Consider the following 26,648-nt stretch of genomic DNA (forward strand, 5'->3'; position numbering starts at 1 on the left):
ATTCTAGTTTTTGTTTCAATTCTAGTTTTCCTCTCAGGGTAGAAAAAAAACAAGCTTTGCAGCAAAAAGATTCCATCACACTGGTCCATTGATATATTCCTGCAATCATAGAATAGAATCATAGAATGGCCTTTCACCCCATCATGTCGGTGCCACTATCTGCAAGAGCAATTCACCTAGCCCCACTCTCCTGCTTTTTCCCCATAGCCTCAGATAATTCTCCAGTTCTCTTTTGAAGGCCTCCATTACACTCCATTGCCTCCACTACAGTCTTATCAGTGCATTCCGGATCCTAACCACTCGCTGTGTAAAAATGTTTTTCCTCTTGTCACTCTTGCTTCTTTTGTCAATGACCTTAAATCAGTGCCCTCTGGCTCTGGATCCTTCCACCAATGGCAACAGTTTCTTCCCGTCTCCTCTGTCCAGACACCTCATGATTTTGAATACCTCTATCAAATCTCCTCTTAATCATCTCCAAGGAGAACAGACCCAGTTTTGCCAACCTATCCACGTAACTGAAGTTACCCCAAAGCTGTAAATCCCCATCCCACACACTCTCCTTCCTCCCCATGCTGAAATTTAAACCCATCGCACCATCTCTACCATTTCTTTCCTCCATTCACAGTTTTTTCCTCCCGCTATTGCGACTGGGTTCAGTTCTCCAGCCCCTGTGCACAGAGTGAGAATCAAATCAATGAGTCGATAATTTTCTTTCCTGGTCACTGGGACACTGAAGCTCCACCTATTCTCTGTGCCGTCACCAAGATGACCAAGCATGCACTCTCCTCCCTGCTCAACCAAGATGGCAGCCATTAAACTGGGCCTGTTCCCAGGAAAAAGCTCCGGAGCTGCAAATGCGGGACCTGGAAGTTATTGGGGGCTTGCAGCCTACATCAGATGTTACTGAAGCCTCCCCCCCCACTTGCTGGCTCCATTCCTCCCCTGCGCTCTCCCGACTCGCATCCACTGCAAAAGCCGACAGCTTTCTTCTTTATTATCAACTACTCAGTCATTTTCTGAATCATACATCCCTACATTCAAGTCCATATCATTGATAGATACCACAAAAAGCAAGGGACATAGTGTTGAACTCTGCAGAACCCCACTGGAAACAACCTTTCAGTCACAAAAACACCCATCAAACGTTACCCTTTGCTTCCTATCTCTGAGTCAGTTTTGAATCCAACTTGCCACTTTGCTTTGGATCCCATGGTCTTTTACTTTTATGACCAGTCTGCCATGTGGCTCATCAAAAGCCTTACTAAATCCATGTAGACTACATCAAATGCACTGCCCTCATTGACCCTCCTTGCTACCTGTTCAAAAAATTCAATCATGTTAGTCAGACAAGACCTACCCTTAACAAATCCATGCTGACTGTCTTTGATTAATCTGTGTCTTTCTAAATGATGATTTATCCTGTTCCTCAGAATTTATTCAATAATTTTCCTACCAAGGAGGTTAGGCTGACTGGCCTACAATTACTCAGTCTATCCATTTCTCCCTTTTTAAACAATGGTACAACGTTAGCTGTCCTCCTGTCCTCCAGCACCATACCTGTAGCAAGAGAGAATTGGAAAACGGTGCTCAGAGCCGCCGCTATTTCTTCTCTTGCTTCCCTTAACAGCTTAGATACATTCTGTCCGCACCTGGAGATTTATGCACTTTCAAAGATGTCAAACCTCTTAATACTTCCTTTCTCATGATGTTAATTTCATCTAATATTTCTCACTCCTCCTCCCTGATTGCAATCTCTTACTGTAACTTTTGGTGGAAATTCAAGAGAAATGGTGTAAAACATCTAGTTGAAGCTATGGGTGGTAACTTCAACTTGGATAATGTGACAACTTAACAGTTACTGCTTGGGAGACCAGTCCCACTGCTGAGATTTTGAGTTTATGTCCAGAAGAGGGCACCAAACACGCACCAAATTAGCAAATCCACCGTCTGATCGTTCCAGTGTGGATTTCCCATTTGCTGTCTGATTTATTCTGTGGCTTCTCACGCTGTGGATCCTGGGGTAAACAGAGACATCTACAGCACTGAATGAAGCCATTTGGCCATCATTTCTGTGACAGTCGAAAAAGAGCTATTCAACCTAATCCCACTTTCCAGCTGTTATATATTGTTATTCTATCTGTAAAGTGCTAGGAGAGAGATCGACTATTGACATGCTGTTCTCCCTTCGTCAGATACAGGAGAAATGCCGTGAACAACAGATGCCCCTCTACATTGCTTTCATTGATCTGACCAAAGCCTTTGACCTCGTCAGCAGACGTGGTCTCTTCAGACTACTAGAAAAGATCGGATGTCCACCAAAGCTACTAAGTATCATCACCTCATTCCATGACAATATGAAAGGCACAATTCAACATGGTGGCTCCTCATCAGAGCCCTTTCCTATCCTGAGTGGTGTGAAACAGGGCTGTGTTCTCGCACCCACACTTTTTGGGATTTTCTTCTCCCTGCTGCTTTCACATGCGTTCAAATCCTCTGAAGAAGGAATTTTCCTCCACACAAGATCAGGGGGCAGGTTGTTCAACCTTGCCCGTCTAAGAGCGAAGTCCAAAGTACGGAAAGTCCTCATCAGAGAACTCCTCTTTGCTGACGATGCTGCTTTAACATCTCACACTGAAGAATGCCTGCAGAGTCTCATCGACAGGTTTGCGTCTGCCTGCAATGAATTTGGCCTAACCATCAGCCTCAAGAAAACGAACATCATGGGGCAGGATGTCAGAAATGCTCCATCCATCAATATTGGCGACCACGCTCTGGAAGTGGTTCAAGAGTTCACCTACCTAGGCTCAACTATCACCAGTAACCTGTCTCTAGATGCAGAAATCAACAAGCGCATGGGTAAGGCTTCCACTGCTATGTTCAGACTGGCCAAGAGAGTGTGGGAAAATGGCGCACTGACACGGAACACAAAAGTCCGAGTGTATCAGGCCTGTGTCCTCAGTACCTTGCTCTACGGCAGCGAGGCCTGGACAACGTATGCCAGCCAAGAGCGACGTCTCAATTCATTCCATCTTCGCTGCCTTCGGAGAATACTTGGCATCAGGTGGCAGGACTATATCTCCAACACAGAAGTCCTTGAAGCGGCCAACATCCCCAGCTTATACACACTACTGAGTCAGCGGCGCTTGAGATGGCTTGGCCATGTGAGCCGCATGGAAGATGGCAGGATCCCCAAAGACACATTGTACAGCGAGCTCGCCACTGGTATCAGACCCACCGGCCGTCCATGTCTCCGTTATAAAGACGTCTGCAAACGCGACATGAAATCGTGTGACATTGATCACAAGTCGTGGGAGTCAGTTGCCAGCATTCGCCAGAGCTGGCGGGCAGCCATAAAGACAGGGCTAAATTGTGGCGAGTCGAAGAGACTTAGTAGTTGGCAGGAAAAAAGACAGAGGCGCAAGGGGAGAGCCAACTGTGCAACAGCCCCAACAAACAAATTTCTCTGCAGCACCTGTGGAAGAGCCTGTCACTCCAGAATTGGCCTTTATAGCCACTCCAGGCGCTGCTTCACAAACCACTGACCACCTCCAGGCGCGTATCCATTGTCTCTCGAGATAAGGAGGCCCAAAAGAAAGAAAGAAAGTGCTAGGAACTAATTAGCTAGGAACTAGTTGTTATGTGCAAGTGTTCCAGCGGGGCCACATTCACAGCTGCACTGGAGAGAGAGTCATGTGGCCAGTCCTACAGCAGGCAGCATGGTGGCTGAACAAATAAATGAAAAGCTCAAGGGTGGTAAGGATAATCCAGGAAATTATAGGCCGGTGAGCCTTACGTCAGTGGTAGGGAAACTATTGGAGAGGATTCTTCGAGACAGGATTTACTCCCATTTGGAAACAAACAAACTTATTAGTGAGAGACAGCATGGTTTTGTGAAGGGGAGGTCGTGTCTTACTAATTTGATTGAGTTTTTTGAGGAAGTGAGGAAGATGATTGATGAGGGAAGGGCGGTGGATGTTGTCTATATGGACTTTAGTAAAGCCTTTGACAAGGTCCCGCATGGCAGACTGGTGCAAAAGGTGAAGTCACACGGGATCAGAGGTGAGCTGGCAAGATGGATACAGAACTGGCTCAGTCACAGAAGACAGAGGGTAACAGTGGATGGGTGTTTTTCTGAATGGAGGGATGTGACTAGTGGTGTTCGGCAGGGATCAGTGCTGGGACCTTTGCTCTTTGTAGTATATATAAATGATTTGGAGGAAAATGTCGCTGGTCTGATTAGTAAGTTTGCGGACGACACAAAGGTAGGTGGAGTTGCGGATAATGATGAGGATTGTCAGAGGATACAGCAGGATATAGATCGGTTGGAGACTTGGGCGGAGAAATGGCAGATGGAGTTTAATCCGGACAAATGTGAGGTAATGCATTTTGGAAGGTCTAATGCAGGTGGGAAGTATACAGTAAATGGCAGAACCCTTAGGAGTATTGACAGGCAGAGAGATCTGGGCGTACAGGTCCACAGGTCACTGAAAGTGGCAACGCAGGTGGATAAGGTAGTCAAGAAGGCATACGGCATGCTTGCCTTCATCGGTCGGGGCATAGAGTATAAAAATTGGCAAGTCATGTTGCAGCTGTACAGAACCTTAGTTAGGCCACACTTAGAATATTGTGTGCAATTCTAGTCGCCACACTACCAGAAGGACGTGGAGGCTTTGGAGAGGGTACAGAGGAGGTTTACCAGGACGTTGCCTGGTCTGGAGGGCATTAGCTATGAGGAGAGGTTGGAAAAACTCGGATTTTTTTCACTGGAACGACGGAGGTGGAGGGGCGACATGAAAGAGGTTTACAAAGTTATGAGCGGCATGGACAGAGTGGATAGTCAGAAGCTTTTTCCCAGGGTGGAAGAGTCAGTTACTAGGGGACATAGGTTTAAGGTGCGAGGGGCAAAGTTTAGAGGGGATGTGCGAGGCAAGGTTTTTACACAGAGGGTGGTGAGTGCCTGGAACTTGCTGCCAGGGGCGGTGGTGGAAGCAGATACGATCGCGACGTTTAAGAGACATCTTGACAAATATATGAATAAGAAGGGAATAGAGGGATATGGGCCCCAGAAGTGCAGAAGGTGTTAGTTTCGGCAGGCATCAAGATCGGCGCAGGCTTGGAGGGCCGAATGGCCTGTTCCTGTGCTGTACTGTTCTTTCTTCTTTGTTCTTTCCAAGTGTTATTATTTCCAACAGCTGGGAATCAGAAAACAACAAGAAGACGTAACACCAGCTCTTAATCCATAGCTCTGGAGGTTACAGCATGTCGTACATATCCAAGTATTTTTTGAATGTGGGTTTTTACCTCCTCCACCCTGACAGACAGTGAGTTCCAGACCCCCTCACCATCCTCTGGGTGAAAACATTTCTCCTCATTTCCCACTAATCCTTCATTCAACCAATTACTTTAAATCTATGCCCCCGGTTATTGCCCTCTTTGCTAAGGGAAATCGCTACTTGTTATCCACTCTATCTAGACCTCTCATAATTTTATACAGCTCACTTAAATTTTCCCTCAGCCTCCTCAGTTCCACAGAAAACCCCAACCTATCCAAACTTTCCTCAAAGCTAAAGTCCTGGCAACATTCTTCTCGTAAAGTTGAGACATGGGAGTTCTTCAACTCTGCATTGAAAAAAAGGAGCACTATCTGCTTAAATAGTGCATGGGGCACTGAGACAGCACAGTGTACCTGAGCACTGTGATGGTGTGAGGGGCTTCAGTTACATGGAGAGAATAGATAAACTGGGATTGTTTAGAAGGTTAAAGGGAGATTTAATAGAGATGTTCAAAATCGTGAATGGTTTTGGCAGAGTAAAAGCAGAGAAACTGTTTCCAGTGGCAGAAGGTGTTGGTAACCAGAGGCCACAGATTTAAGGTAATTGGCAAAAGAACCAGAGGCAACAGGAGATTTTATTTTACACAGCGTGTTGTTGTGATCTGGAATGTACTGTCTGAAAAGGAAGTGGAAGCAGATTCAACAGTAATTTTCAGAAGGGAATTGGTTAAATAATTGAACGGAAAAAGAATTACAGGGCTGTGGGAAAAGAGCAGTGGTGTGGGACTAATTGGATTGCTCTTTCAAAAGGCCGGCATAGGTGCGATGGGCTGAATGGCCTGCTTTTGTACTTTATGATTATACATAGCTCCTAACACAAACTCAGCAGGTCTGACAGCATCTGTGGATTCAATGAATGGCCTGACACTGAGAAGTTCCGAGGAACAAAGGGACCTCGGCGTGTTTGTCCATAGATCTCTGAAGGCAGAAGGGCAGGTTAATAGGGTGGTGAAAAAGGCAGATGGGACACTTGCCTTTATCAATCGAGGCATAGATTACAAAAGCAGAGAGGTCATGTTGGAGTTGTACGGAACTTTGGTAAGGCCACAGCTGGAGTACTGTGTGCAATTCTGGTCACCACATTATAGGAAGGATGTGATTGCATTGGAGGGGGAGCAGAGGCGATTCACCAGGATGTTGCTTGGGATGGAACATTTAAGCTATGAAGAGAGGTTGGATAGGCTTGGGTTGTTTTCGCTGGAGCAGAGAAGACTGAGGGGTGACCTGATCGAGGTGTACAAGGGTATGAGGGGCATGGGCAGGGTGGATAGGGAGCAGCTGTTCCCCTTAGTTGAAGGGTCAGTTACGAGGGGTCACAAGTTTAGGGTGAGGGGCGGGAGGTTTAAGGGGGATTTGTGGAAGAGCTTTTGTACCCAGAGGGTGGTGACGGTCTGGAATGCCCTGCCTGGGAGGGTGGCAGAGGCGGGTTGCCTCACATCCTTTAAAAAGTACCTGGATGAGCACTTGACATGTCATAACATTCAAGGCCATGGGCCAAGTGCTGGCAAATGGGATTAGGTAGACAGGTCAGGTGTTTTAATGCATCGGTGCAGACTGGATGGGCCGAAGGGCCTCTTCTGCACTGTATTATTCTGTGAAGCTGAGGTACTCACACAAGCTAAGATCCTCACACAAGCTGAGATACTCACACAAGCCTACTGCACCTGGTATTCCCAGGCAGTCTCCCATCCAAATACTAACCAGGCCTGAGTCTGCTTAGTTTCTGAAATCAGATGAGATCGGGCATTTTCAGACTAGTATGGCCGTAGGCAGCAGCTACCAGGGGCAGTCACTTGGCTGGGAGTGTACTACAGGCCGCCAAACAGTCAGGGCGAGATAGAGGAGCAGATATGTCGGGAAATCTCAGAGAGGTGTAAAAATAATAGGGTGAGTGACTGCCCTTGATATGAAGGCAGCATTTGACTGAATATGGCATCAGCGCACAGACTGCAGGGGCCAGCGAGAAAAAGCTTGCCTATTGCTTGTGTGCCTGAGTGGATGTGAAGGGCTGTTATGTCAGCAGCCTCTGCTGGCAGCAAAAGCCTACTGCACCTGGTATTCCCAGGCAGTCTCCCATCCAAGTACTAACCAGGCCTGAGTCTGCTTAGCTTCCGAGATCAGACGAGATCGGGCGTGTTCAGACTAGTATGGCCGTAGGCAGCAGCTTCCTGCCTTTTTCTTTACTTCAAGGCATGCGGTGCCGTCACTTCTTTTTGCCAGTCTCTGTATTTTTTTTTTGACAAATCTTGCCCACCTTGCTCTCTTCCTTCCCCGCCTGGCACATCTGAAAACTACAAGCCCTACTCACGCTTCACCAGCCTCCACCCTGCACTCTCCAACAATTCAACATTCCTCCCTTCCACGCTGCTGCCAGCAAACCCTGCACAAGCGGCAGCCACAAATTCAAAACCCTCTCTTTTCTCATTCTCTTTCAACACAGCCACCGGCAGCACACCAGCAACTTGCTTTCATACAGCGCCTTCAACTTAGCAACCCTTCCCTCCGCGCCATACGGGATACAAAGACAAATACCAATTCAAGGCGGCCAACCGGAGCCAAGGCACACAGCAGCCATCCACCAATTCAACTGCGCAACCACTCCAGACCACCAGAACACTTGACAAGTCACTTCTCTGTAAACAACACCCACAGTCACAAAACACCTGCTGTTTACTTAGCTGAAGACATGTGACTACCAGTAATTCTTTTTAAACAAAGTTCTTCCAGTCATCTTTTAAAAAAAACCAAGTCCAGCATCTTTGGAATCACTTCAGTCCTCCAAAGGAATCCATCTCTAGAATCTTCAACCACGAGTCCTCAAAAAAAATTAAAAAATAGAAGCACTTTCATAACTGCCCGGGTCTGGTTAGTCAGTGACTTTACCTAACAGAAACAGCTTCTGAATTCAGTCTTCACTGTCATCTGCTTGATGGCACGCCACTCCTGCCTAATCTGCCTTGTCTGCCTGCTCTGCTTGAGCTGGCAAGGATTCTGTCTCCTTTAATCTGGTTCTAACCAGTGTCAGTTTCCCTGGAAACCTGAAGTTGTTTTTCCAGCTTCTGATGCTGTTTCAATTCTAGTTTTTGTTTCAATTCTAGTTTTCCTCTCAGGGTAGAAAAAAAACAAGCTTTGCAGCAAAAAGATTCCATCACACTGGTCCATTGATATATTCCTGCAATCATAGAATAGAATCATAGAATGGCCTTTCACCCCATCATGTCGGTGCCACTATCTGCAAGAGCAATTCACCTAGCCCCACTCTCCTGCTTTTTCCCCATAGCCTCAGATAATTCTCCAGTTCTCTTTTGAAGGCCTCCATTACACTCCATTGCCTCCACTACAGTCTTATCAGTGCATTCCGGATCCTAACCACTCGCTGTGTAAAAATGTTTTTCCTCTTGTCACTCTTGCTTCTTTTGTCAATGACCTTAAATCAGTGCCCTCTGGCTCTGGATCCTTCCACCAATGGCAACAGTTTCTTCCCGTCTCCTCTGTCCAGACACCTCATGATTTTGAATACCTCTATCAAATCTCCTCTTAATCATCTCCAAGGAGAACAGACCCAGTTTTGCCAACCTATCCACGTAACTGAAGTTACCCCAAAGCTGTAAATCCCCATCCCACACACTCTCCTTCCTCCCCATGCTGAAATTTAAACCCATCGCACCATCTCTACCATTTCTTTCCTCCATTCACAGTTTTTTCCTCCCGCTATTGCGACTGGGTTCAGTTCTCCAGCCCCTGTGCACAGAGTGAGAATCAAATCAATGAGTCGATAATTTTCTTTCCTGGTCACTGGGACACTGAAGCTCCACCTATTCTCTGTGCCGTCACCAAGATGACCAAGCATGCACTCTCCTCCCTGCTCAACCAAGATGGCAGCCATTAAACTGGGCCTGTTCCCAGGAAAAAGCTCCGGAGCTGCAAATGCGGGACCTGGAAGTTATTGGGGGCTTGCAGCCTACATCAGATGTTACTGAAGCCTCCCCCCCCACTTGCTGGCTCCATTCCTCCCCTGCGCTCTCCCGACTCTCATCCACTGCAAAAGCCGACAGCTTTCTTCTTTATTATCAACTACTCAGTCATTTTCTGAATCATACATCCCTACATTCAAGTCCATATCATTGATAGATACCACAAAAAGCAAGGGACATAGTGTTGAACTCTGCAGAACCCCACTGGAAACAACCTTTCAGTCACAAAAACACCCATCAAACGTTACCCTTTGCTTCCTATCTCTGAGTCAGTTTTGAATCCAACTTGCCACTTTGCTTTGGATCCCATGGTCTTTTACTTTTATGACCAGTCTGCCATGTGGCTCATCAAAAGCCTTACTAAATCCATGTAGACTACATCAAATGCACTGCCCTCATTGACCCTCCTTGCTACCTGTTCAAAAAATTCAATCATGTTAGTCAGACAAGACCTACCCTTAACAAATCCATGCTGACTGTCTTTGATTAATCTGTGTCTTTCTAAATGATGATTTATCCTGTTCCTCAGAATTTATTCAATAATTTTCCTACCAAGGAGGTTAGGCTGACTGGCCTACAATTACTCAGTCTATCCATTTCTCCCTTTTTAAACAATGGTACAACGTTAGCTGTCCTCCTGTCCTCCAGCACCATACCTGTAGCAAGAGAGAATTGGAAAACGATGCTCAGAGCCGCCGCTATTTCTTCTCTTGCTTCCCTTAACAGCTTAGATACATTCTGTCCGCACCTGGAGATTTATGCACTTTCAAAGATGTCAAACCTCTTAATACTTCCTTTCTCATGATGTTAATTTCATCTAATATTTCTCACTCCTCCTCCCTGATTGCAATCTCTTACTGTAACTTTTGGTGGAAATTCAAGAGAAATGGTGTAAAACATCTAGTTGAAGCTATGGGTGGTAACTTCAACTTGGATAATGTGACAACTTAACAGTTACTGCTTGGGAGACCAGTCCCACTGCTGAGATTTTGAGTTTATGTCCAGAAGAGGGCACCAAACACGCACCAAATTAGCAAATCCACCGTCTGATCGTTCCAGTGTGGATTTCCCATTTGCTGTCTGATTTATTCTGTGGCTTCTCACGCTGTGGATCCTGGGGTAAACAGAGACATCTACAGCACTGAATGAAGCCATTTGGCCATCATTTCTGTGACAGTCGAAAAAGAGCTATTCAACCTAATCCCACTTTCCAGCTGTTATATATTGTTATTCTATCTGTAAAGTGCTAGGAGAGAGATCGACTATTGACATGCTGTTCTCCCTTCGTCAGATACAGGAGAAATGCCGTGAACAACAGATGCCCCTCTACATTGCTTTCATTGATCTCACCAAAGCCTTTGACCTCGTCAGCAGACGTGGTCTCTTCAGACTACTAGAAAAGATCGGATGTCCACCAAAGCTACTAAGTATCATCACCTCATTCCATGACAATATGAAAGGCACAATTCAACATGGTGGCTCCTCATCAGAGCCCTTTCCTATCCTGAGTGGTGTGAAACAGGGCTGTGTTCTCGCACCCACACTTTTTGGGATTTTCTTCTCCCTGCTGCTTTCACATGCGTTCAAATCCTCTGAAGAAGGAATTTTCCTCCACACAAGATCAGGGGGCAGGTTGTTCAACCTTGCCCGTCTAAGAGCGAAGTCCAAAGTACGGAAAGTCCTCATCAGAGAACTCCTCTTTGCTGACGATGCTGCTTTAACATCTCACACTGAAGAATGCCTGCAGAGTCTCATCGACAGGTTTGCGTCTGCCTGCAATGAATTTGGCCTAACCATCAGCCTCAAGAAAACGAACATCATGGGGCAGGATGTCAGAAATGCTCCATCCATCAATATTGGCGACCACGCTCTGGAAGTGGTTCAAGAGTTCACCTACCTAGGCTCAACTATCACCAGTAACCTGTCTCTAGATGCAGAAATCAACAAGCGCATGGGTAAGGCTTCCACTGCTATGTTCAGACTGGCCAAGAGAGTGTGGGAAAATGGCGCACTGACACGGAACACAAAAGTCCGAGTGTATCAGGCCTGTGTCCTCAGTACCTTGCTCTACGGCAGCGAGGCCTGGACAACGTATGCCAGCCAAGAGCGACGTCTCAATTCATTCCATCTTCGCTGCCTTCGGAGAATACTTGGCATCAGGTGGCAGGACTATATCTCCAACACAGAAGTCCTTGAAGCGGCCAACATCCCCAGCTTATACACACTACTGAGTCAGCGGCGCTTGAGATGGCTTGGCCATGTGAGCCGCATGGAAGATGGCAGGATCCCCAAAGACACATTGTACAGCGAGCTCGCCACTGGTATCAGACCCACCGGCCGTCCATGTCTCCGTTATAAAGACGTCTGCAAACGCGACATGAAATCGTGTGACATTGATCACAAGTCGTGGGAGTCAGTTGCCAGCATTCGCCAGAGCTGGCGGGCAGCCATAAAGACAGGGCTAAATTGTGGCGAGTCGAAGAGACTTAGTAGTTGGCAGGAAAAAAGACAGAGGCGCAAGGGGAGAGCCAACTGTGCAACAGCCCCAACAAACAAATTTCTCTGCAGCACCTGTGGAAGAGCCTGTCACTCCAGAATTGGCCTTTATAGCCACTCCAGGCGCTGCTTCACAAACCACTGACCACCTCCAGGCGCGTATCCATTGTCTCTCGAGATAAGGAGGCCCAAAAGAAAGAAAGAAAGTGCTAGGAACTAATTAGCTAGGAACTAGTTGTTATGTGCAAGTGTTCCAGCGGGGCCACATTCACGGCTGCACTGGAGAGAGAGTCATGTGGCCAGTCCTACAGCAGGCAGCATGGTGGCTGAACAAATAAATGAAAAGCTCAAGGGTGGTAAGGATAATCCAGGAAATGATAGGCCGGTGAGCCTTACGTCAGTGGTAGGGAAACTATTGGAGAGGATTCTTCGAGACAGGATTTACTCCCATTTGGAAACAAACAAACTTATTAGTGAGAGACAGCATGGTTTTGTGAAGGGGAGGTCGTGTCTTACTAATTTGATTGAGTTTTTTGAGGAAGTGAGGAAGATGATTGATGAGGGAAGGGCGGTGGATGTTGTCTATATGGACTTTAGTAAAGCCTTTGACAAGGTCCCGCATGGCAGACTGGTGCAAAAGGTGAAGTCACACGGGATCAGAGGTGAGCTGGCAAGATGGATACAGAACTGGCTCAGTCACAGAAGACAGAGGGTAACAGTGGATGGGTGTTTTTCTGAATGGAGGGATGTGACTAGTGGTGTTCGGCAGGGATCAGTGCTGGGACCTTTGCTCTTTGTAGTATATATAAATGATTTGGAGGAAAATGTCGCTGGTCTGATTAGTAAGTTTGCGGACGACACAAAGGTAGGTGGAGTTGCGGATAATGATGAGGATTGTCAGAGGATACAGCAGGATATAGATCGGTTGGAGACTTGGGCGGAGAAATGGCAGATGGAGTTTAATCCGGACAAATGTGAGGTAATGCATTTTGGAAGGTCTAATGCAGGTGGGAAGTATACAGTAAATGGCAGAACCCTTAGGAGTATTGACAGGCAGAGAGATCTGGGCGTACAGGTCCACAGGTCACTGAAAGTGGCAACGCAGGTGGATAAGGTAGTCAAGAAGGCATACGGCATGCTTGCCTTCATCGGTCGGGGCATAGAGTATAAAAATTGGCAAGTCATGTTGCAGCTGTACAGAACCTTAGTTAGGCCACACTTAGAATATTGTGTGCAATTCTAGTCGCCACACTACCAGAAGGACGTGGAGGCTTTGGAGAGGGTACAGAGGAGGTTTACCAGGACGTTGCCTGGTCTGGAGGGCATTAGCTATGAGGAGAGGTTGGAAAAACTCGGATTTTTTTCACTGGAACGACGGAGGTGGAGGGGCGACATGAAAGAGGTTTACAAAGTTATGAGCGGCATGGACAGAGTGGATAGTCAGAAGCTTTTTCCCAGGGTGGAAGAGTCAGTTACTAGGGGACATAGGTTTAAGGTGCGAGGGGCAAAGTTTAGAGGGGATGTGCGAGGCAAGGTTTTTACACAGAGGGTGGTGAGTGCCTGGAACTTGCTGCCAGGGGCGGTGGTGGAAGCAGATACGATCGCGACGTTTAAGAGACATCTTGACAAATATATGAATAAGAAGGGAATAGAGGGATATGGGCCCCAGAAGTGCAGAAGGTGTTAGTTTCGGCAGGCATCAAGATCGGCGCAGGCTTGGAGGGCCGAATGGCCTGTTCCTGTGCTGTACTGTTCTTTCTTCTTTGTTCTTTCCAAGTGTTATTATTTCCAACAGCTGGGAATCAGAAAACAACAAGAAGACGTAACACCAGCTCTTAATCCATAGCTCTGGAGGTTACAGCATGTCGTACATATCCAAGTATTTTTTGAATGTGGGTTTTTACCTCCTCCACCCTGACAGACAGTGAGTTCCAGACCCCCTCACCATCCTCTGGGTGAAAACATTTCTCCTCATTTCCCACTAATCCTTCATTCAACCAATTACTTTAAATCTATGCCCCCGGTTATTGCCCTCTTTGCTAAGGGAAATCGCTACTTGTTATCCACTCTATCTAGACCTCTCATAATTTTATACAGCTCACTTAAATTTTCCCTCAGCCTCCTCAGTTCCACAGAAAACCCCAACCTATCCAAACTTTCCTCAAAGCTAAAGTCCTGGCAACATTCTTCTCGTAAAGTTGAGACATGGGAGTTCTTCAACTCTGCATTGAAAAAAAGGAGCACTATCTGCTTAAATAGTGCATGGGGCACTGAGACAGCACAGTGTACCTGAGCACTGTGATGGTGTGAGGGGCTTCAGTTACATGGAGAGAATAGATAAACTGGGATTGTTTAGAAGGTTAAAGGGAGATTTAATAGAGATGTTCAAAATCGTGAATGGTTTTGGCAGAGTAAAAGCAGAGAAACTGTTTCCAGTGGCAGAAGGTGTTGGTAACCAGAGGCCACAGATTTAAGGTAATTGGCAAAAGAACCAGAGGCAACAGGAGATTTTATTTTACACAGCGTGTTGTTGTGATCTGGAATGTACTGTCTGAAAAGGAAGTGGAAGCAGATTCAACAGTAATTTTCAGAAGGGAATTGGTTAAATAATTGAACGGAAAAAGAATTACAGGGCTGTGGGAAAAGAGCAGTGGTGTGGGACTAATTGGATTGCTCTTTCAAAAGGCCGGCATAGGTGCGATGGGCTGAATGGCCTGCTTTTGTACTTTATGATTATACATAGCTCCTAACACAAACTCAGCAGGTCTGACAGCATCTGTGGATTCAATGAATGGCCTGACACTGAGAAGTTCCGAGGAACAAAGGGACCTCGGCGTGTTTGTCCATAGATCTCTGAAGGCAGAAGGGCAGGTTAATAGGGTGGTGAAAAAGGCAGATGGGACACTTGCCTTTATCAATCGAGGCATAGATTACAAAAGCAGAGAGGTCATGTTGGAGTTGTACGGAACTTTGGTAAGGCCACAGCTGGAGTACTGTGTGCAATTCTGGTCACCACATTATAGGAAGGATGTGATTGCATTGGAGGGGGAGCAGAGGCGATTCACCAGGATGTTGCTTGGGATGGAACATTTAAGCTATGAAGAGAGGTTGGATAGGCTTGGGTTGTTTTCGCTGGAGCAGAGAAGACTGAGGGGTGACCTGATCGAGGTGTACAAGGGTATGAGGGGCATGGGCAGGGTGGATAGGGAGCAGCTGTTCCCCTTAGTTGAAGGGTCAGTTACGAGGGGTCACAAGTTTAGGGTGAGGGGCGGGAGGTTTAAGGGGGATTTGTGGAAGAACTTTTGTACCCAGAGGGTGGTGACGGTCTGGAATGCCCTGCCTGGGAGGGTGGCAGAGGCGGGTTGCCTCACATCCTTTAAAAAGTACCTGGATGAGCACTTGACATGTCATAACATTCAAGGCCATGGGCCAAGTGCTGGCAAATGGGATTAGGTAGACAGGTCAGGTGTTTTAATGCATCGGTGCAGACTGGATGGGCCGAAGGGCCTCTTCTGCACTGTATTATTCTGTGAAGCTGAGGTACTCACACAAGCTAAGATCCTCACACAAGCTGAGATACTCACACAAGCCTACTGCACCTGGTATTCCCAGGCAGTCTCCCATCCAAATACTAACCAGGCCTGAGTCTGCTTAGTTTCTGAAATCAGATGAGATCGGGCATTTTCAGACTAGTATGGCCGTAGGCAGCAGCTACCAGGGGCAGTCACTTGGCTGGGAGTGTACTACAGGCCGCCAAACAGTCAGGGCGAGATAGAGGAGCAGATATGTCGGGAAATCTCAGAGAGGTGTAAAAATAATAGGGTGAGTGACTGCCCTTGATATGAAGGCAGCATTTGACTGAATATGGCATCAGCGCACAGACTGCAGGGGCCAGCGAGAAAAAGCTTGCCCATTGCTTGTGTGCCTGAGTGGATGTGAAGGGCTGTTATGTCAGCAGCCTCTGCTGGCAGCAAAAGCCTACTGCACCTGGTATTCCCAGGCAGTCTCCCATCCAAGTACTAACCAGGCCTGAGTCTGCTTAGCTTCCGAGATCAGACGAGATCGGGCGTGTTCAGACTAGTATGGCCGTAGGCAGCAGCTTCCTGCCTTTTTCTTTACTTCAAGGCATGCGGTGCCGTCACTTCTTTTTGCCAGTCTCTGTATTTTTTTTTTGACAAATCTTGCCCACCTTGCTCTCTTCCTTCCCCGCCTGGCACATCTGAAAACTACAAGCCCTACTCACGCTTCACCAGCCTCCACCCTGCACTCTCCAACAATTCAACATTCCTCCCTTCCACGCTGCTGCCAGCAAACCCTGCACAAGCGGCAGCCACACATTCAAAACCCTCTCTTTTCTCATTCTCTTTCAACACAGCCACCGGCAGCACACCAGCAACTTGCTTTCATACAGCGCCTTCAACTTAGCAACCCTTCCCTCCGCGCCATACGGGATACAAAGACAAATACCAATTCAAGGCGGCCAACCGGAGCCAAGGCACACAGCAGCCATCCACCAATTCAACTGCGCAACCACTCCAGACCACCAGAACACTTGACAAGTCACTTCTCTGTAAACAACACCCACAGTCACAAAACACCTGCTGTTTACTTAGCTGAAGACATGTGACTACCAGTAATTCTTTTTAAACAAAGTTCTTCCAGTCATCTTTTAAAAAAAACCAAGTCCAGCATCTATGGAATCACTTCAGTCCTCCAAAGGAATCCATCTCTAGAATCTTCAACCACGAGTCCTCAAAAAAAATTAAAAAATAGAAGCACTTTCATAACTGCCCGGGTCTGGTTAGTCAGTGACTTTACCTAACAGAAACAGCTTCTGAATTCAGTCTTCACTGTCATCTGCTTGATGGCACGCCACTCCTGCCTAATCTGCCTTGTCTGCCTGCTCTGCTTGAGCTGGCAAGGATTCTGTCTCCTTTAATCTGGTTCTAACCAGTGTCAGTTTCCCTGGAAACCTGAAGTTGTTTTTCCAGCTTCTGATGCTGTTTCAATTCTAGTTTTTGTTTCAATTCTAGTTTTCCTCTCAGGGTAGAAAAAAAACAAGCTTTGCAGCAAAAAGATTCCATCACACTGGTCCATTGATATATTCCTGCAATCATAGAATAGAATCATAGAATGGCCTTTCACCCCATCATGTCGGTGCCACTATCTGCAAGAGCAATTCACCTAGCCCCACTCTCCTGCTTTTTCCCCATAGCCTCAGATAATTCTCCAGTTCTCTTTTGAAGGCCTCCATTACACTCCATTGCCTCCACTACAGTCTTATCAGTGCATTCCGGATCCTAACCACTCGCTGTGTAAAAATGTTTTTCCTCTTGTCACTCTTGCTTCTTTTGTCAATGACCTTCCACCAATGGCAACAGTTTCTTCCCGTCTCCTCTGTCCAGACACCTCATGATTTTGAATACCTCTATCAAATCTCCTCTTAATCATCTCCAAGGAGAACAGACCCAGTTTTGCCAACCTATCCACGTAACTGAAGTTACCCCAAAGCTGTAAATCCCCATCCCACACACTCTCCTTCCTCCCCATGCTGAAATTTAAACCCATCGCACCATCTCTACCATTTCTTTCCTCCATTCACAGTTTTTTCCTCCCGCTATTGCGACTGGGTTCAGTTCTCCAGCCCCTGTGCACAGAGTGAGAATCAAATCAATGAGTCGATAATTTTCTTTCCTGGTCACTGGGACACTGAAGCTCCACCTATTCTCTGTGCCGTCACCAAGATGACCAAGCATGCACTCTCCTCCCTGCTCAACCAAGATGGCAGCCATTAAACTGGGCCTGTTCCCAGGAAAAAGCTCCGGAGCTGCAAATGCGGGACCTGGAAGTTATTGGGGGCTTGCAGCCTACATCAGATGTTACTGAAGCCTCCCCCCCCACTTGCTGGCTCCATTCCTCCCCTGCGCTCTCCCGACTCTCATCCACTGCAAAAGCCGACAGCTTTCTTCTTTATTATCAACTACTCAGTCATTTTCTGAATCATACATCCCTACATTCAAGTCCATATCATTGATAGATACCACAAAAAGCAAGGGACATAGTGTTGAACTCTGCAGAACCCCACTGGAAACAACCTTTCAGTCACAAAAACACCCATCAAACGTTACCCTTTGCTTCCTATCTCTGAGTCAGTTTTGAATCCAACTTGCCACTTTGCTTTGGATCCCATGGTCTTTTACTTTTATGACCAGTCTGCCATGTGGCTCATCAAAAGCCTTACTAAATCCATGTAGACTACATCAAATGCACTGCCCTCATTGACCCTCCTTGCTACCTGTTCAAAAAATTCAATCATGTTAGTCAGACAAGACCTACCCTTAACAAATCCATGCTGACTGTCTTTGATTAATCTGTGTCTTTCTAAATGATGATTTATCCTGTTCCTCAGAATTTATTCAATAATTTTCCTACCAAGGAGGTTAGGCTGACTGGCCTACAATTACTCAGTCTATCCATTTCTCCCTTTTTAAACAATGGTACAAAGTTAGCTGTCCTCCTGTCCTCCAGCACCATACCTGTAGCAAGAGAGAATTGGAAAACGATGCTCAGAGCCGCCGCTATTTCTTCTCTTGCTTCCCTTAACAGCTTAGATACATTCTGTCCGCACCTGGAGATTTATGCACTTTCAAAGATGTCAAACCTCTTAATACTTCCTTTCTCATGATGTTAATTTCATCTAATATTTCTCACTCCTCCTCCCTGATTGCAATCTCTTACTGTAACTTTTGGTGGAAATTCAAGAGAAATGGTGTAAAACATCTAGTTGAAGCTATGGGTGGTAACTTCAACTTGGATAATGTGACAACTTAACAGTTACTGCTTGGGAGACCAGTCCCACTGCTGAGATTTTGAGTTTATGTCCAGAAGAGGGCACCAAACACGCACCAAATTAGCAAATCCACCGTCTGATCGTTCCAGTGTGGATTTCCCATTTGCTGTCTGATTTATTCTGTGGCTTCTCACGCTGTGGATCCTGGGGTAAACAGAGACATCTACAGCACTGAATGAAGCCATTTGGCCATCATTTCTGTGACAGTCGAAAAAGAGCTATTCAACCTAATCCCACTTTCCAGCTGTTATATATTGTTATTCTATCTGTAAAGTGCTAGGAGAGAGATCGACTATTGACATGCTGTTCTCCCTTCGTCAGATACAGGAGAAATGCCGTGAACAACAGATGCCCCTCTACATTGCTTTCATTGATCTCACCAAAGCCTTTGACCTCGTCAGCAGACGTGGTCTCTTCAGACTACTAGAAAAGATCGGATGTCCACCAAAGCTACTAAGTATCATCACCTCATTCCATGACAATATGAAAGGCACAATTCAACATGGTGGCTCCTCATCAGAGCCCTTTCCTATCCTGAGTGGTGTGAAACAGGGCTGTGTTCTCGCACCCACACTTTTTGGGATTTTCTTCTCCCTGCTGCTTTCACATGCGTTCAAATCCTCTGAAGAAGGAATTTTCCTCCACACAAGATCAGGGGGCAGGTTGTTCAACCTTGCCCGTCTAAGAGCGAAGTCCAAAGTACGGAAAGTCCTCATCAGAGAACTCCTCTTTGCTGACGATGCTGCTTTAACATCTCACACTGAAGAATGCCTGCAGAGTCTCATCGACAGGTTTGCGTCTGCCTGCAATGAATTTGGCCTAACCATCAGCCTCAAGAAAACGAACATCATGGGGCAGGATGTCAGAAATGCTCCATCCATCAATATTGGCGACCACGCTCTGGAAGTGGTTCAAGAGTTCACCTACCTAGGCTCAACTATCACCAGTAACCTGTCTCTAGATGCAGAAATCAACAAGCGCATGGGTAAGGCTTCCACTGCTATGTTCAGACTGGCCAAGAGAGTGTGGGAAAATGGCGCACTGACACGGAACACAAAAGTCCGAGTGTATCAGGCCTGTGTCCTCAGTACCTTGCTCTACGGCAGCGAGGCCTGGACAACGTATGCCAGCCAAGAGCGACGTCTCAATTCATTCCATCTTCGCTGCCTTCGGAGAATACTTGGCATCAGGTGGCAGGACTATATCTCCAACACAGAAGTCCTTGAAGCGGCCAACATCCCCAGCTTATACACACTACTGAGTCAGCGGCGCTTGAGATGGCTTGGCCATGTGAGCCGCATGGAAGATGGCAGGATCCCCAAAGACACATTGTACAGCGAGCTCGCCACTGGTATCAGACCCACCGGCCGTCCATGTCTCCGTTATAAAGACGTCTGCAAACGCGACATGAAATCGTGTGACATTGATCACAAGTCGTGGGAGTCAGTTGCCAGCATTCGCCAGAGCTGGCGGGCAGCCATAAAGACAGGGCTAAATTGTGGCGAGTCGAAGAGACTTAGTAGTTGGCAGGAAAAAAGACAGAGGCGCAAGGGGAGAGCCAACTGTGCAACAGCCCCAACAAACAAATTTCTCTGCAGCACCTGTGGAAGAGCCTGTCACTCCAGAATTGGCCTTTATAGCCACTCCAGGCGCTGCTTCACAAACCACTGACCACCTCCAGGCGCGTATCCATTGTCTCTCGAGATAAGGAGGCCCAAAAGAAAGAAAGAAAGTGCTAGGAACTAATTAGCTAGGAACTAGTTGTTATGTGCAAGTGTTCCAGCGGGGCCACATTCACGGCTGCACTGGAGAGAGAGTCATGTGGCCAGTCCTACAGCAGGCAGCATGGTGGCTGAACAAATAAATGAAAAGCTCAAGGGTGGTAAGGATAATCCAGGAAATGATAGGCCGGTGAGCCTTACGTCAGTGGTAGGGAAACTATTGGAGAGGATTCTTCGAGACAGGATTTACTCCCATTTGGAAACAAACAAACTTATTAGTGAGAGACAGCATGGTTTTGTGAAGGGGAGGTCGTGTCTTACTAATTTGATTGAGTTTTTTGAGGAAGTGAGGAAGATGATTGATGAGGGAAGGGCGGTGGATGTTGTCTATATGGACTTTAGTAAAGCCTTTGACAAGGTCCCGCATGGCAGACTGGTGCAAAAGGTGAAGTCACACGGGATCAGAGGTGAGCTGGCAAGATGGATACAGAACTGGCTCAGTCACAGAAGACAGAGGGTAACAGTGGATGGGTGTTTTTCTGAATGGAGGGATGTGACTAGTGGTGTTCGGCAGGGATCAGTGCTGGGACCTTTGCTCTTTGTAGTATATATAAATGATTTGGAGGAAAATGTCGCTGGTCTGATTAGTAAGTTTGCGGACGACACAAAGGTAGGTGGAGTTGCGGATAATGATGAGGATTGTCAGAGGATACAGCAGGATATAGATCGGTTGGAGACTTGGGCGGAGAAATGGCAGATGGAGTTTAATCCGGACAAATGTGAGGTAATGCATTTTGGAAGGTCTAATGCAGGTGGGAAGTATACAGTAAATGGCAGAACCCTTAGGAGTATTGACAGGCAGAGAGATCTGGGCGTACAGGTCCACAGGTCACTGAAAGTGGCAACGCAGGTGGATAAGGTAGTCAAGAAGGCATACGGCATGCTTGCCTTCATCGGTCGGGGCATAGAGTATAAAAATTGGCAAGTCATGTTGCAGCTGTACAGAACCTTAGTTAGGCCACACTTAGAATATTGTGTGCAATTCTAGTCGCCACACTACCAGAAGGACGTGGAGGCTTTGGAGAGGGTACAGAGGAGGTTTACCAGGACGTTGCCTGGTCTGGAGGGCATTAGCTATGAGGAGAGGTTGGAAAAACTCGGATTTTTTTCACTGGAACGACGGAGGTGGAGGGGCGACATGAAAGAGGTTTACAAAGTTATGAGCGGCATGGACAGAGTGGATAGTCAGAAGCTTTTTCCCAGGGTGGAAGAGTCAGTTACTAGGGGACATAGGTTTAAGGTGCGAGGGGCAAAGTTTAGAGGGGATGTGCGAGGCAAGGTTTTTACACAGAGGGTGGTGAGTGCCTGGAACTTGCTGCCAGGGGCGGTGGTGGAAGCAGATACGATCGCGACGTTTAAGAGACATCTTGACAAATATATGAATAAGAAGGGAATAGAGGGATATGGGCCCCAGAAGTGCAGAAGGTGTTAGTTTCGGCAGGCATCAAGATCGGCGCAGGCTTGGAGGGCCGAATGGCCTGTTCCTGTGCTGTACTGTTCTTTCTTCTTTGTTCTTTCCAAGTGTTATTATTTCCAACAGCTGGGAATCAGAAAACAACAAGAAGACGTAACACCAGCTCTTAATCCATAGCTCTGGAGGTTACAGCATGTCGTACATATCCAAGTATTTTTTGAATGTGGGTTTTTACCTCCTCCACCCTGACAGACAGTGAGTTCCAGACCCCCTCACCATCCTCTGGGTGAAAACATTTCTCCTCATTTCCCACTAATCCTTCATTCAACCAATTACTTTAAATCTATGCCCCCGGTTATTGCCCTCTTTGCTAAGGGAAATCGCTACTTGTTATCCACTCTATCTAGACCTCTCATAATTTTATACAGCTCACTTAAATTTTCCCTCAGCCTCCTCAGTTCCACAGAAAACCCCAACCTATCCAAACTTTCCTCAAAGCTAAAGTCCTGGCAACATTCTTCTCGTAAAGTTGAGACATGGGAGTTCTTCAACTCTGCATTGAAAAAAAGGAGCACTATCTGCTTAAATAGTGCATGGGGCACTGAGACAGCACAGTGTACCTGAGCACTGTGATGGTGTGAGGGGCTTCAGTTACATGGAGAGAATAGATAAACTGGGATTGTTTAGAAGGTTAAAGGGAGATTTAATAGAGATGTTCAAAATCGTGAATGGTTTTGGCAGAGTAAAAGCAGAGAAACTGTTTCCAGTGGCAGAAGGTGTTGGTAACCAGAGGCCACAGATTTAAGGTAATTGGCAAAAGAACCAGAGGCAACAGGAGATTTTATTTTACACAGCGTGTTGTTGTGATCTGGAATGTACTGTCTGAAAAGGAAGTGGAAGCAGATTCAACAGTAATTTTCAGAAGGGAATTGGTTAAATAATTGAACGGAAAAAGAATTACAGGGCTGTGGGAAAAGAGCAGTGGTGTGGGACTAATTGGATTGCTCTTTCAAAAGGCCGGCATAGGTGCGATGGGCTGAATGGCCTGCTTTTGTACTTTATGATTATACATAGCTCCTAACACAAACTCAGCAGGTCTGACAGCATCTGTGGATTCAATGAATGGCCTGACACTGAGAAGTTCCGAGGAACAAAGGGACCTCGGCGTGTTTGTCCATAGATCTCTGAAGGCAGAAGGGCAGGTTAATAGGGTGGTGAAAAAGGCAGATGGGACACTTGCCTTTATCAATCGAGGCATAGATTACAAAAGCAGAGAGGTCATGTTGGAGTTGTACGGAACTTTGGTAAGGCCACAGCTGGAGTACTGTGTGCAATTCTGGTCACCACATTATAGGAAGGATGTGATTGCATTGGAGGGGGAGCAGAGGCGATTCACCAGGATGTTGCTTGGGATGGAACATTTAAGCTATGAAGAGAGGTTGGATAGGCTTGGGTTGTTTTCGCTGGAGCAGAGAAGACTGAGGGGTGACCTGATCGAGGTGTACAAGGGTATGAGGGGCATGGGCAGGGTGGATAGGGAGCAGCTGTTCCCCTTAGTTGAAGGGTCAGTTACGAGGGGTCACAAGTTTAGGGTGAGGGGCGGGAGGTTTAAGGGGGATTTGTGGAAGAACTTTTGTACCCAGAGGGTGGTGACGGTCTGGAATGCCCTGCCTGGGAGGGTGGCAGAGGCGGGTTGCCTCACATCCTTTAAAAAGTACCTGGATGAGCACTTGACATGTCATAACATTCAAGGCCATGGGCCAAGTGCTGGCAAATGGGATTAGGTAGACAGGTCAGGTGTTTTAATGCATCGGTGCAGACTGGATGGGCCGAAGGGCCTCTTCTGCACTGTATTATTCTGTGAAGCTGAGGTACTCACACAAGCTAAGATCCTCACACAAGCTGAGATACTCACACAAGCCTACTGCACCTGGTATTCCCAGGCAGTCTCCCATCCAAATACTAACCAGGCCTGAGTCTGCTTAGTTTCTGAAATCAGATGAGATCGGGCATTTTCAGACTAGTATGGCCGTAGGCAGCAGCTACCAGGGGCAGTCACTTGGCTGGGAGTGTACTACAGGCCGCCAAACAGTCAGGGCGAGATAGAGGAGCAGATATGTCGGGAAATCTCAGAGAGGTGTAAAAATAATAGGGTGAGTGACTGCCCTTGATATGAAGGCAGCATTTGACTGAATATGGCATCAGCGCACAGACTGCAGGGGCCAGCGAGAAAAAGCTTGCCCATTGCTTGTGTGCCTGAGTGGATGTGAAGGGCTGTTATGTCAGCAGCCTCTGCTGGCAGCAAAAGCCTACTGCACCTGGTATTCCCAGGCAGTCTCCCATCCAAGTACTAACCAGGCCTGAGTCTGCTTAGCTTCCGAGATCAGACGAGATCGGGCGTGTTCAGACTAGTATGGCCGTAGGCAGCAGCTTCCTGCCTTTTTCTTTACTTCAAGGCATGCGGTGCCGTCACTTCTTTTTGCCAGTCTCTGTATTTTTTTTTTGACAAATCTTGCCCACCTTGCTCTCTTCCTTCCCCGCCTGGCACATCTGAAAACTACAAGCCCTACTCACGCTTCACCAGCCTCCACCCTGCACTCTCCAACAATTCAACATTCCTCCCTTCCACGCTGCTGCCAGCAAACCCTGCACAAGCGGCAGCCACACATTCAAAACCCTCTCTTTTCTCATTCTCTTTCAACACAGCCACCGGCAGCACACCAGCAACTTGCTTTCATACAGCGCCTTCAACTTAGCAACCCTTCCCTCCGCGCCATACGGGATACAAAGACAAATACCAATTCAAGGCGGCCAACCGGAGCCAAGGCACACAGCAGCCATCCACCAATTCAACTGCGCAACCACTCCAGACCACCAGAACACTTGACAAGTCACTTCTCTGTAAACAACACCCACAGTCACAAAACACCTGCTGTTTACTTAGCTGAAGACATGTGACTACCAGTAATTCTTTTTAAACAAAGTTCTTCCAGTCATCTTTTAAAAAAAACCAAGTCCAGCATCTATAGAATCACTTCAGTCCTCCAAAGGAATCCATCTCTAGAATCTTCAACCACGAGTCCTCAAAAAAAATTAAAAAATAGAAGCACTTTCATAACTGCCCGGGTCTGGTTAGTCAGCGACTTTACCTAACAGAAACAGCTTCTGAATTCAGTCTTCACTGTCATCTGCTTGATGGCACGCCACTCCTGCCTAATCTGCCTTGTCTGCCTGCTCTGCTTGAGCTGGCAAGGATTCTGTCTCCTTTAATCTGGTTCTAACCAGTGTCAGTTTCCCTGGAAACCTGAAGTTGTTTTTCCAGCTTCTGATGCTGTTTCAATTCTAGTTTTTGTTTCAATTCTAGTTTTCCTCTCAGGGTAGAAAAAAAACAAGCTTTGCAGCAAAAAGATTCCATCACACTGGTCCATTGATATATTCCTGCAATCATAGAATAGAATCATAGAATGGCCTTTCACCCCATCATGTCGGTGCCACTATCTGCAAGAGCAATTCACCTAGCCCCACTCTCCTGCTTTTTCCCCATAGCCTCAGATAATTCTCCAGTTCTCTTTTGAAGGCCTCCATTACACTCCATTGCCTCCACTACAGTCTTATCAGTGCATTCCGGATCCTAACCACTCGCTGTGTAAAAATGTTTTTCCTCTTGTCACTCTTGCTTCTTTTGTCAATGACCTTAAATCAGTGCCCTCTGGCTCTGGATCCTTCCACCAATGGCAACAGTTTCTTCCCGTCTCCTCTGTCCAGACACCTCATGATTTTGAATACCTCTATCAAATCTCCTCTTAATCATCTCCAAGGAGAACAGACCCAGTTTTGCCAACCTATCCACGTAACTGAAGTTACCCCAAAGCTGTAAATCCCCATCCCACACACTCTCCTTCCTCCCCATGCTGAAATTTAAACCCATCGCACCATCTCTACCATTTCTTTCCTCCATTCACAGTTTTTTCCTCCCGCTATTGCGACTGGGTTCAGTTCTCCAGCCCCTGTGCACAGAGTGAGAATCAAATCAATGAGTCGATAATTTTCTTTCCTGGTCACTGGGACACTGAAGCTCCACCTATTCTCTGTGCCGTCACCAAGATGACCAAGCATGCACTCTCCTCCCTGCTCAACCAAGATGGCAGCCATTAAACTGGGCCTGTTCCCAGGAAAAAGCTCCGGAGCTGCAAATGCGGGACCTGGAAGTTATTGGGGGCTTGCAGCCTACATCAGATGTTACTGAAGCCTCCCCCCCCACTTGCTGGCTCCATTCCTCCCCTGCGCTCTCCCGACTCTCATCCACTGCAAAAGCCGACAGCTTTCTTCTTTATTATCAACTACTCAGTCATTTTCTGAATCATACATCCCTACATTCAAGTCCATATCATTGATAGATACCACAAAAAGCAAGGGACATAGTGTTGAACTCTGCAGAACCCCACTGGAAACAACCTTTCAGTCACAAAAACACCCATCAAACGTTACCCTTTGCTTCCTATCTCTGAGTCAGTTTTGAATCCAACTTGCCACTTTGCTTTGGATCCCATGGTCTTTTACTTTTATGACCAGTCTGCCATGTGGCTCATCAAAAGCCTTACTAAATCCATGTAGACTACATCAAATGCACTGCCCTCATTGACCCTCCTTGCTACCTGTTCAAAAAATTCAATCATGTTAGTCAGACAAGACCTACCCTTAACAAATCCATGCTGACTGTCTTTGATTAATCTGTGTCTTTCTAAATGATGATTTATCCTGTTCCTCAGAATTTATTCAATAATTTTCCTACCAAGGAGGT

At 46.8% G+C, this 26,648-nt stretch overlaps 6 non-coding genes across 6 annotated transcripts; all 6 read right to left on the reverse strand.

The window, feature by feature from the left end:
• Positions 1 to 6,984: 6,984 nt before the first annotated feature.
• LOC137367773 (5S ribosomal RNA) lies at positions 6,985 to 7,103 on the reverse strand. The gene has a single exon (XR_010974254.1). It is a non-coding gene; the product is annotated as a 5S ribosomal RNA (ribosomal RNA).
• Positions 7,104 to 7,372: 269 nt separating this feature from the next.
• LOC137368522 (5S ribosomal RNA) lies at positions 7,373 to 7,491 on the reverse strand. Its single transcript, XR_010974737.1, has one exon. It is a non-coding gene; the product is annotated as a 5S ribosomal RNA (ribosomal RNA).
• A 7,898-nt stretch (positions 7,492 to 15,389) lies between these two features.
• Positions 15,390 to 15,508, reverse strand: LOC137367774 (5S ribosomal RNA). Its single transcript, XR_010974255.1, has one exon. It is a non-coding gene; the product is annotated as a 5S ribosomal RNA (ribosomal RNA).
• A 269-nt stretch (positions 15,509 to 15,777) lies between these two features.
• Positions 15,778 to 15,896, reverse strand: LOC137368523 (5S ribosomal RNA). The gene has a single exon (XR_010974738.1). It is a non-coding gene; the product is annotated as a 5S ribosomal RNA (ribosomal RNA).
• A 7,869-nt stretch (positions 15,897 to 23,765) lies between these two features.
• On the reverse strand, positions 23,766 to 23,884 carry LOC137367777 (5S ribosomal RNA). Its single transcript, XR_010974256.1, has one exon. It is a non-coding gene; the product is annotated as a 5S ribosomal RNA (ribosomal RNA).
• Positions 23,885 to 24,153: 269 nt separating this feature from the next.
• Positions 24,154 to 24,272, reverse strand: LOC137368525 (5S ribosomal RNA). The gene has a single exon (XR_010974739.1). It is a non-coding gene; the product is annotated as a 5S ribosomal RNA (ribosomal RNA).
• Between the last annotated feature and the right edge of the window lie 2,376 nt (positions 24,273 to 26,648).

Source organism: Heterodontus francisci, chromosome 3 (genome assembly GCF_036365525.1).
Source record: "Heterodontus francisci isolate sHetFra1 chromosome 3, sHetFra1.hap1, whole genome shotgun sequence".
NCBI classification, from domain to species: Eukaryota; Metazoa; Chordata; class Chondrichthyes; order Heterodontiformes; family Heterodontidae; genus Heterodontus; species Heterodontus francisci.